Source organism: Oncorhynchus keta, chromosome 4 (assembly GCF_023373465.1).
Source record: "Oncorhynchus keta strain PuntledgeMale-10-30-2019 chromosome 4, Oket_V2, whole genome shotgun sequence".
Taxonomy (NCBI): Eukaryota; Metazoa; Chordata; class Actinopteri; order Salmoniformes; family Salmonidae; genus Oncorhynchus; species Oncorhynchus keta.
The window spans coordinates 86,496,510-86,508,874 of record NC_068424.1 but is presented as its reverse complement, the minus strand read 5'-3'; the positions used below and the strand labels follow the sequence as shown (position 1 = coordinate 86,508,874).

General features: G+C 46.3%; 1 long non-coding RNA gene across 3 annotated transcripts; it reads left to right on the top strand.

The window, feature by feature from the left end:
* The first annotated feature begins 8,048 nt into the window (after positions 1-8,048).
* Positions 8,049-10,353, top strand: LOC127929778 (uncharacterized). Of its 3 annotated transcripts, none has more exons than XR_008136150.1 (4): positions 8,049-8,148; positions 8,493-8,532; positions 8,885-8,932; positions 10,335-10,353. It is a non-coding gene; the product is annotated as an uncharacterized LOC127929778 (long non-coding RNA). The 3 variants fall into 3 exon arrangements; XR_008136151.1 differs by lacking the exon at positions 10,335-10,353 and adding an exon at positions 9,245-9,263; XR_008136152.1 differs by lacking the exon at positions 10,335-10,353 and adding an exon at positions 9,197-9,215.
* The last annotated feature ends 2,012 nt before the right edge of the window (positions 10,354-12,365 follow it).

The window sequence follows — 12,365 nt, the reverse complement described above, 5'->3', positions numbered from 1 at the left end:
TCTTGGGAGGATCATTGTATTGTAGACTAGTCAAGGGAGGATCATTATATTTTAGACTAGTCAAGGGAGGATCATTATATTGTAGACTAGTCTAGGGAGGATCATTATATTGTAGAGTTGTAGACTCGTCAAGGAAGGATCATTATATTTTAGACTAGTCTAGGGAGGATCATTATATTGTAGACTAGTCAAGGGAGGATCATTATATTGTAGACTAGTCAAGGGAGGATCATTATATTGTAGAGTTGTAGACTCGTCAAGGAAGGATCATTATATTTTAGACTAGTCTAGGGAGGATCATTATATTGTAGACTAGTCAAGGGAGGATCATTATATTTTAGACTAGTCAAGGGAGGATCATTATATTGTAGACTAGTCAAGGGAGGATCATTATATTGTAGACTAGTCAAGGGAGGATCATTATATTGTAGACTAGTCTCGGGAGGATCATTATATTGTAGACTAGTCTAGGGAGGATCATTATATTGAAGAGTTGTAGACCAGTCTAGGAAGGATCATTATATTGTTGTAGACTAGTCAAGGGAGGATCATTGTATTGTAGACCGGTCTAGGGAGGGTCATTATATTGTAGAGTTGTAGACTAGTCAAGGGAGGATCATTGTATTGTGGCTCAGTTGGCTCAGTTGGTAGAGCATGGCGCTTGTAACGCCAGGGTAGTGGGTTCGATTCCCGGGACCACCCATACGTAGAATGTATGCACACATGACTGTAAGTCGCTTTGGATAAAAGCGTCAGCTAAATGGCATATATTATTATTATATATATATTATTATATTATTATATATATTATATTATTATTATTATATTATTAGATTATTATTATTATATATTGTTGTAGACTAGTCAAGGGAGGATCATTGTATTGTATTGCTGTAGACTAATCACCTGGCCTCTCCCCTGCCTATCACCTGACCAGTCGTGATGGAATCGGCGGGGCTCTGTGTCAGCAGTAAAAAGGGGTCCAGGCAAATTGGCAAAATATGTATAACACGAGGCTAGTTCCAGGCTCACTGGTGCTTGCTTCGGGACAGAGACGTTCGCCAGGAGTAGCCACTCAGATAGCAGATAGCTAGCTGTGATGATCCAGTTAAAAAGGTTCAGAGCTTGCGATAGGAATCCGGAGATGTGGAGAAAAAGCAGTCCGGTATGATCTGGGTTGACTCGCTGTGCAGACTGGCAGGAGTTGACCGTGCTAAGGTTAGCTGATGACCGCTAGCTGTGGCTAGCTGACTACTAGCTAGCAGCTAGTTAGCTGGCTAGTTTCTGTTGGGGGTTCCGGGTCTAAAGTATAGAAAATAGCAGATCCATACCACATTGGGTGAGGCGGGTTGCAGGAGAGTATGTTGAAACGGAGGTTAAAAAAATATATACGAAATATATACAGAGGGAAAAAGATATATACTCGGGACATGACAAGACAAAGACGTCCTGAACTGCTACGCCATCTTGGATTCATGTATGGGCCGCAGCATCCTATTCTCTATGAGGTGCACTACTTTTGACTAGAGACCAATAGTAATCCCTATGGGTCGTAGTGTAGTATAAAGGTAATAAGGGATCATTAGGGACTCCCTGGTCTATCATAACCAGCACCTGCCTCAGAGCCTGGAACACTTTCCATTGGTTCAGTTCAGCTGATTGGGGACCTTGGAACCCTACCACAATACAACAGGCTTTCTCTCCCTTAGTTCCACCTTCTCTCACCCCCTCAGCAGGCTTTCTCTCCCTTAGTTCCACCTTCTCTCACCCCTCAGCAGGCTTTCTCTCCCTTAGTTCCACCTTCTTACCTTCTCTCACCCCCTCAGCAGGCTTTCTCTCCCTTAGTTCCACCTTCTTACCTTCTCTCACCCCTCAGCAGGCTTTCTCTCCCTTAGTTCCACCTTCTCTCACCCCCTCAGCAGGCTTTCTCTCCCTTAGTTCCACCTTCTTACCTTCTCTCACCCCTCAGCAGGCTTTCTCTCCCTTAGTTCCACCTTCTTACCTTCTCTCACCCCTCAGCAGGCTTTCTCTCCCTTAGTTCCACCTTCTCTCACCCCCTCAGCAGGCTTTCTCTCCCTTAGTTCCACCTTCTTACCTTCTCTCACCCCCTCAGCAGGCTTTCTCTCCCTTAGTTCCACCTTCTCTCACCCCCTCAGCAGGCTTTCTCTCCCTTAGTTCCACCTTCTCTCACCCCCTCAGCAGGCTCTCTCTCCCTTAGTCTCCCTTCTTACCTTCTCTCACCCCCTCAGCAGGCTTTCTCTCCCTTAGTCTCCCCTTCTTACCTTCTCTCACCCCCTCAGCAGGCTTTCTCCCTTAGTTCCACCTTCTTACCTTCTCTCACCCCCTCAGCAGGCTTTCTCCCTTAGTCTCCCCTTCTTACCATCTCTCACCCCCTCAGCAGGCTTCTCTCCCTTAGTCTCCCCTTCTTACCTTCTCTCACCCCCTCAGCAGGCTTTCTCTCCCTTAGTTCCACCTTCTTACCTTCTCTCACCCCCTCAGCAGGCTTTCTCCCTTAGTTCCACCTTCTCTCACCCCTCAGCAGGCTTTCTCTCCCTTAGTTCCACCTTCTTACCTTCTCTCACCCCTCAGCAGGCTTTCTCTCCCTTAGTTCCACCTTCTCTCACCCCCTCAGCAGGCTTTCTCTCCCTTAGTTCCACCTTCTCTCACCCCCTCAGCAGGCTTTCTCTCCCTTAGTCTCCCCTTCTTACCTTCTCTCACCCCTCAGCAGGCTTTCTCCCTTAGTTCCACCTTCTTACCTTCTCTCACCCCCTCAGCAGGCTCTCTCTCCCTTAGTCTCCCCTTCTTACCTTCTCTCACCCCCTCAGCAGGCTCTCTTCCTTAGTTCCACCTTCTTACCTTCTCTCACCCCCTCAGCAGGCTTTCTCTCCCTTAGTTCCACCTTCTTACCTTCTCTCACTCCCTCAGCAGGCTTTCTCTCCCTTAGTTCCACCTTCTCTCACCCCCTCAGCAGGCTTTCTCTCCCTTAGTTCCACCTTCTTACCTTCTCTCACCCCCTCAGCAGGCTCTCTCTCCCTTAGTCTCCCCTTCTTACCTTCTCTCACCCCCTCAGCAGGCTTTCTCTCCCTTAGTCTCCCCTTCTTACCTTCTCTCACCCCCTCAGCAGGCTTTCTCTCCCTTAGTTCCACCTTCTTACCTTCTCTCACCCCCTCAGCAGGCTTTCTCTCCCTTAGTTCCACCTTCTTACCTTCTCTCACCCCCTCAGCAGGCTTTCTCTCCCTTAGTTCCACCTTCTTACCTTCTCTCACCCCCTCAGCAGGCTTTCTCTCCCTTAGTTCCACCTTCTTACCTTCTCTCACCCCCTCAGCATGCTTTCTCCCCCTTAGTTCCACCTTCTTACCTTCTCTCACCCCCTCAGCAGGCTTTCTCTCCCTTAGTCTCCCCTTCTCTCACTCCCTCAGCAGCTCTTTGTTGTTGATTATTGTGTTATGAACTGTTGCTGTGAAATTTCCTCCTCAAACTGTTGGCAAAATATTAATAACATATAAATGAACTAATCCATGAATTATATCCTAATGAAGCTACTGTATGAACACCACACTCAACCATCTCTCCCTCTCTTCCGCAGAAGAAGTTAACAGCGGAGTGCGTGTTCAGAGAGCAGTTTGAGGAGAATTGGTACAACACATACGCCTCTACGCTCTACAAACACACCGACACCGGACGCTTCTACTACGTAGCGCTCAACAAGGACGGCTCGCCACGGGAGGGGGGGAGGACGAAGAAACACCAGAAACTAACGCACTTCCTGCCTCGGCCTGTGGAGATAGAGAAGATCCCCCAGGCTTACAGAGATCTGTTCCAATACAGGTGACCAGGGCTGAGCCTGGGAGAGAGGGATGAGGAAAGGGAGGAGAGTTTGGGACTAAGGACAGGACTCAATACTCCCTCTGACCTCGCTCCCACGCCTCCAGCCCCACTCCCCCTGTAAAGCTGTTTATGTATTGCCCCTCCAGCCAAAAGGTCCCCCCTCCCATTCCTCCGAATGGACCACCAACAAGAGAGATAAACATAGCTTGTGTTCCTGGACGTTAACACTGTGAGAGGACTGTTTGACCTCAGAGGGGTCAGAGCAGAGTGTAGGAGACGCTCTTCTCTCCAGCCACTGAGGAGAGAGAGGGGGAGTCCTACTAGAGGGGGGTGTTATTAGGCCCATAAGACCTCACTCTGGAGGAGAGCACAGGGTTGAGAGGAGAAAATCCCTGGAGATGGAGAGAGAGAGACTGGACTGGCGTTCAGGCCTGTATGACTGCCTAACCCACCCTGGGATAACCGCAGGTTAAAACCACCTGAACCACTAACCACCTGAAGAAGACAAAGACTTTTCCTGATGAGAACCACTTTTATACATAATAAGATAATTAACCAGCAATAATTCACTGCAAATAAGAAAGGGTTTGGGGTTAGTCCACAGCAGTTTGAGTAAGGGGTCTGAGGACTATTAATGAACAAGTAATGGAAAGTTGATCAGACTAGCTGAGATGACCAGTGGACACTACTCTAGCCAAGCCATTCACCACAGCAACCAGAGAACTCCAGGGAGCGAGGGAGGGATTGACCAAGGGAAGTTGAGAGAATGTCAGTGTGTTCTAAATCAACGTGTAGAGAGAACTGGTCTTCTGACTAGTCATTGTGATGTCAGAGTGTTCTAAATCAACGTGTAGAGAGAACTGGTCTTCTGACTAGTCATTGTGATGTCAGAGTGTTCTAAATCAACGTGTAGAGAGAACTGATCTTCTGACTAGTCATTGTGATGTCAGAGTGTTCTAAATCAACGTGTAGAGAGAACTGATCTTCTGACTAGTCATTGTGATGTCAGGGCTGAGCTGGGAGAGAGAGAGAGTACACTACTTACTACCTAGTATGTATATGTGATGGAGACAGATTGGCCATGGAGGAGCATCCAGGTGTAACAGGGTTGGCAGAACTTGGCACATAAGTGATATGATCAATGTAAAGATATGTGATGAGCTGGGATACATGTAATACTTTTTGACTATGTGATAAATGTAAAACATGAATTCAGTTGGTACAGTCAAGGACATGGATGGTGCAGCTAGATAGCATTTCAATTAAATGCAGATGACAACGAATGTGAAATCCTTGATACACTATATACACAGCAGTATGTGGACACCCCTTCAAATTAGAGGATTCTATTTCAGCCACACACATTGCTGACAGGTGTATAAAATCAAGCACACAGCCATGCAATCTCCATAGACAAACATTGGCAGTAGATTGGCCGGTACTGAGGAGCTCAGTAACTTTATTTTTTAATTTTTTTTATTTTACCCTTTTTTCTCCCCAATTTCGTGGTGTCCAATTGTTGTAGTAGCTACTATCTTGTCTTATCGCGACAACTCCCGTACGGGCTCGGGAGAGACGAAGGTTGAAAGTCATGCTTCCTCCGATACACAACCCAACCAGCCGCACTGCTTCTTAACACAGCGCACATCCAACCCGGAAACACCGTGTACCTGGCAACCTTGGTTAGCGCGCACTGCGCCCGGCCCGCCACAGGAGTCGCTGGTGCGCGATGAGACAAGGATATCCCTACCGGCCAAGCCCTCCCTAACCCGGACGACGCTAGGCCAATTGTGCGTCGCCCCACGGACCTCCCGGTCGCGGCCGGTTACGACAGAGCCTGGGCGCAAACCCAGAGTCTCTGATGGCACAGCTGGCGCCCTTCACCACTGCGCCACCCGGAAGGTGAGCTCAGTAACTTTCAACGTGGCACCGTCATAGGATGCCACCTTTTCAACAAGTCAGTTCATAAAATTGATGCCCTGATAGAGCTGCGCCACTCAACTGTAAGTGCTGTTATTGTGAAGTGGAAACATCTAGGAGCAACAACGGCTCAGCCGTGAAGTGGTAGACCACACAAGCTCACAGAACTGGACCGCAGAATGCTAAAGCGCAAAGCGCATAAAAATCGTCTGTCCTCGGTTGCAACACTCACTACCGAGTTCCAAACTGCCTCTGGATGCAATGTCAGCACAAGAACCGTTCGTCGGGAGCTTCATGAAATGGGTTTCCATGACTGAGCAGCAGCACACAAGCCTAAGATCACCATGCTCAATGTCAAGCATCGGCTGGAGTGGTGTAAAGCTCGCCGCCATTGGACTCTAGAGTAGTGGAAACGCGTTCTCTGGAGTGATGAATCACGCTTTACCATCTGGCAGTCCAACAGGGTCAATCTGGGTTTGGCGGATGCCAGGAGAACGCTAACTGCCTGAATGCATAGTGCCAACTGTAAAGTTTGGTGGAGGAGGAATAATGGTCTGGGGCTGTTTTTCATGGTCCGGGCCCCTTAGTTCCAACGAAGGGGAAATTTTATGCTACAGCACACAATGACATTCTAGAAGATTCTGTGCTTCCAACTTTGTGGCAACAGTTTGGGGAAGGCCCTTTCCTGTTTCAGCATGACAATGCTCCCGTGCACAAAGCGAGGTCCATACAGAAAAGGTTTATCGAGATCAGTGTGGAAGAACTTGACTGGCCTGCACAGAGCCCTGACCTCAACACCATCAAACACCTTTGGGATGAATTGGAACGCCGACTGCGAGCCAGGCCTAATCGCCCCCAACATCAGTGCCCGACCTCACTAATACTCCTGTGGCTGAATGGAAGCAAGTCCCTGCAGCAATGTTCCAACATCTAGTGGAAAGCCTTCCCAGAAGAGTGGAGGCTGTTATAGCAGCAATGTTCCAACATCTAGTGGAAAGCCTTCCCAGAAGAGTGGAGGCTGTTATAGCAGCAATGTTCCAACATCTAGTGGAAAGCCTTCCCAGAAGAGTGGAGGCTGTTATAGCAGCAATGTTCCAACATCTAGTGGAAAGCCTTCCCAGACGAGTGGAGGCTGTTATAGCAGCAATGTTCCTACATCTAGTGGAAAGCCTTCCCAGAAGAGTGGAGGCTGTTATAGCAGCAATGTTCCAACATCTAGTGGAAAGCCTTCCCAGAAGAGTGGAGGCTGTTATAGCAGCAATGTTCCAACATCTAGTGGAAAGCCTTCCCAGAAGAGTGGAGGCTGTTATAGCAGCAATGTTCCAACATCTAGTGGAAAGCCTTCCCAGAAGAGTGGAGGCTGTTATAGCAGCAATGTTCCAACATCTAGTGGAAAGCCTTCCCAGAAGAGTGGAGGCTGTTATAGCAGCAATGTTCCAACATGTTCCAACATCTAGTGGAAAGCCTTCCCAGAAGACTGGAGGCTGTTATAGCAGCAATGTCCTAACATCTAGTGGAAAGCCTTCCCAGAAGAGTGGAGGCTGTTATAGCAGCAATGTTCCAACATGTTCCAACATCTAGTGGAAAGCCTTCCCAGAAGAGTGGAGGCTGTTATAGCAGCAATGTTCCAACATCTAGTGGAAAGCCTTCCCAGAAGAGTGGAGGCTGTTATAGCAGCAATGTTCCAACATCTAGTGGAAAGCCTTCCCAGAAGAGTGGAGGCTGTTATAGCAGCAAAGGGGGGGACCAACTCCAAATTAATGCACATGATTTTGGAATGAGATATTGGAAGAGCAGGTGTCCACATGCTGTTGGTCTTGTAGTGTAGTTCCTAACTTCTGGCAACAGAGAAGGGAAAACATCTGACAATCTCCAATGTAAGACATATGAAGATGAAAGAGGATTTACTAATTGCCTCTACAGGGTCAACATGACTTCCCCCCCTGAGCAGGCCAACCAAACAGCCTTCTCCTCTCTAAAACAGTTTATCCTCAAACTCATAATAGTAGCAGATGTTGTGGCATCTAGAAAGACTAGGAGATGCTGTATGTAGACAACAGTGAGGTTACACTACTAGGCTACAGTGAGGTTACACCACTAGACTACAGTGAGGTTACACTACCAGACTACAGTGAGGTTACACTACTAGACTACAGTGAGGTTACACTACTAGACTACAGTGAGGTTACACTACTAGACTACAGTGAGGTTACACCACTAGACTACAGTGAGGTTACACCACTAGACTACAGTGAGGTTACACTACTAGACTACAGTGAGGTTACACTACTAGACTACAGTGAGGTTACACTACTAGACTACAGTGAGGTTACACTACTAGACTACAGTGAGGTTACACCACCAGACTACAGTGAGGTTACACCACCAGACTACAGTGAGGTTACACCACTAGACTACAGTGAGGTTACACCACTAGACTACAGTGAGGTTACACTACTAGACTACAGTGAGGTTACACTACTAGACTACAGTGAGGTTACACTACCAGACTACAGTGAGGTTACACTACTAGACTACAGTGAGGTTACACTACTAGACTACAGTGAGGTTACACCACTAGACTACAGTGAGGTTACACCACTAGACTACAGTAAGGTTACACCACTAGACTACGGTGAGGTTACACTACTAGACTACAGTGAGGTTACACTACTAGACTACAGTGAGGTTACACTACAGTGAGGTTACACTACAGTGAGGTTACACTACTAGACTACAGTGAGGTTACACTACAGTGAGGTTACACCACTAGACTACAGTGAGGTTACACTACAGTGAGGTTACACCACTAGACTACAGTGAGGCTACATTACTAGACTACAGTGAGGTTACACCACTAGACTACAGTGAGGTTACACTACAGTGAGGTTACAACACTAAACTACAGTGAGGTTACACTACAGTGAGGTTACAACACTAGACTACAGTGAGGTTACACTACAGTGAGGTTACAACACTAGACTACAGTGAGGTTACACTACAGTGAGGTTAGAACACTAGACTACAGTGAGTTTACACTACAGTGAGGTTACAACACTAGACTACAGTGAGATTACACTACAGTGAGGTTACACTACCAGACTACAGTGAGGTTACACTACTAGACTACGGTGAGGTTACACTACTAGACTACAGTGAGGTTACACTACTAGGCTACAGTAAGGTTACACTACTAGACTACAGTGAGGTTACACTACTAGACTACAGTGAGGTTACACTACTAGACTACAGTGAGGTTACACTACTAGACTACAGTGAGATTACACTACTAGACTACAGTGAGATTACACTACTAGACTACAGTGAGGTTACACTACTAGACTACAGTGAGGTTACACTACTAGACTACAGTGAGGTTACACTACTAGACTACAGTGAGGTTACACTACTAGACTACAGTGAGATTACACTACTAGACTACAGTGAGGTTACACTACCAGACTACAGTGAGGTTACACTACTAGACTACAGTGAGGTTACACTACCAGACTACAGTGAGGTTACACTACTAGACTACAGTGAGATTACACTACTAGACTACAGTGAGGTTACACTACAGTGAGATTACACTACTAGACTACAGTGAGGTTACACTACTAGGCTACAGTGAGATTACACTACTAGGCTACAGTGAGATTACACTACTAGGCTACAGTGAGATTACACTACTAGGCTACAGTGAGGTTACACTACTAGGCCACAGTGAGGTTACACTACTAGGCTACAGTGAGGTTACACTACTAGGCTACAGTGAGGTTACACTACTAGGCTACAGTGAGGTTACACTACTAGGCTACAGTGAGGTTACACTACTAGGCTACAGTGAGGTTACACTACTAGGCTACAGTGAGGTTACACTACTAGGCTACAGTGAGGTTACACTACTAGGCTACAGTGAGGTTACACTACTAGACTACATTGAGGTTACACTACTAGGCCACAGTGAGGTTAAACTACTAGACTACAGTGAGGTTACACTACTAGGCCACAGTGAGGTTACACTACTAGGCTACAGTGAGGTTACAATACTAGGCTACAGTGAGGTTACACACTAGAGTGAGGTTACACCACTAGACTACAGTGAGGTTACACTACCAGACTACAGTGAGTTTACACTACTAGACTACAGTGAGATTACACCACAGTGAGGTTACACTACCAGACTACAGTGAGGTTACACTACCAGACTACAGTGAGGTTACACTACAGTGAGGTTACACTACCAGACTACAGTGAGATTACACCACTAGACTACAGTGAGCTTACACTACAGTGAGGTTACACCACTAGACTACAGTGAGGTTACACTACTAGACTACATTGAGGTTACACTACTAGACTACATTGAGGTTACACTACTAGGCCACAGTGAGGTTACACTACTAGACTACAGTGAGGTTACACTACTAGACTACAGTGAGGTTACACCACTAGACTACAGTGAGGTTACACCACTAGACTACAGTGAGGTTACACCACTAGACTACAGTGAGGTTACACCACTAGACTACAGTGAGGTTACACCACTAGACTACAGTGAGGTTACACTACTAGACTACAGTGAGGTTACACTACCAGACTACAGTGAGGTTACACTACTAGACTACAGTGAGGTTACACTACTAGACTACAGTGAGGTTACACCACTAGACTACAGTGAGGTTACACCACTAGACTACAGTGAGGTTACACCACTAGACTACAGTGAGGTTACACTACTAGACTACAGTGAGGTTACACTACAGTGAGGTTACACTACAGTGAGGTTACACTACAGTGAGGTTACACTACTAGACTACAGTGAGGTTACACTACAGTGAGGTTACACCACTAGACTACAGTGAGGTTACACTACAGTGAGGTTACACCACTAGACTACAGTGAGGCTACACTACTAGACTACAGTGAGGTTACACCACTAGACTACAGTGAGGTTACACTACAGTGAGGTTACAACACTAAACTACAGTGAGGTTACACTACAGTGAGGTTACAACACTAGACTACAGTGAGGTTACACTACAGTGAGGTTACAACACTAGACTACAGTGAGGTTACACTACAGTGAGGTTACAACACTAGACTACAGTGAGGTTACACTACAGTGAGGTTACAACACTAGACTACAGTGAGTTTACTACTACAGTGAGATTACACTACTAGACTACAGTGAGATTACACCACTAGACTACAGTGATGCTACACTACCAGACTACAGTGAGGTTACACTACTAGACTACAGTGAGATTACACTACTAGACTACAGTGAGGTTACACTACAGTGAGATTACACTACGAGACTACAGTGAGGTTACAATACTAGACTACAGTGAGATTACACTACTAGACTACAGTGAGATTACACTACTAGACTACAGTGAGGTTACACTACTAGACTACATTGAGGTTACACTACTAGACTACAGTGAGGTTACACTACTAGGCTACAGTGAGGTTACACTACTAGACTACAGTGAGGTTACACTACCAGACTACAGTGAGGTTACACTACTAGACTACAGTGAGGTTACACTACTAGACTACAGTGAGGTTACACTACTAGACTACAGTGAGGTTACACTACTAGACTACAGTGAGGTTACACTACTAGACTACAGTGAGGTTACACTACAGTGAGATTACACTACTAGGCCACAGTGAGGTTACACTACTAGGCTACAGTGAGATTACACTACTAGGCTACAGTGAGATTACACTACTAGGCTACAGTGAGATTACACTACTAGGCTACAGTGAGATTACACTACTAGGCCACAGTGAGGTTACACTACTAGGCTACAGTGAGATTACACTACTAGGCTACAGTGAGGTTACACTACTAGGCTACAGTGAGGTTACACTACTAGGCTACAGTGAGGTTACACTACTAGGCCACAGTGAGGTTACACTACTAGGCTACAGTGAGGTTACACTACTAGGCTACAGTGAGGTTACACTACTAGGCTACAGTGAGGTTACACTACTAGGCTACAGTGAGGTTACACTACTAGGCCACAGTGAGGTTAAACTACTAGACTACAGTGAGGTTACACTACTAGGCCACAGTGAGGTTACACTACTAGGCTACAGTGAGGTTACAATACTAGGCTACAGTGAGGTTACACTAGAGTGAGGTTACACCACTAGACTACAGTGAGGTTACACTACCAGACTACAGTGAGATTACACCACAGTGAGGTTACACTACCAGACTACAGTGAGGTTACACTACCAGACTACAGTGCGGTTACACTACCAGACTACAGTGAGGTTACACTACCAGACTACGGTGAGATTACACCACTAGACTACAGTGAGCTTACACTACAGTGAGGTTACACCACTAGACTACAGTGAGGTTACACTACTAGACTACATTGAGGTTACACTACTAGACTACATTGAGGTTACACTACTAGGCCACAGTGAGGTTAAACTACTAGACTACAGTGAGGTTACACTACTAGGCCACAGTGAGGTTACACTACTAGGCTACAGTGAGGTTACAATACTAGGCTACAGTGAGGTTACACTAGACTACAGTGAGGTTACACCACTAGACTACAGTGAGGTTACACTACCAGACTACAGTGAGG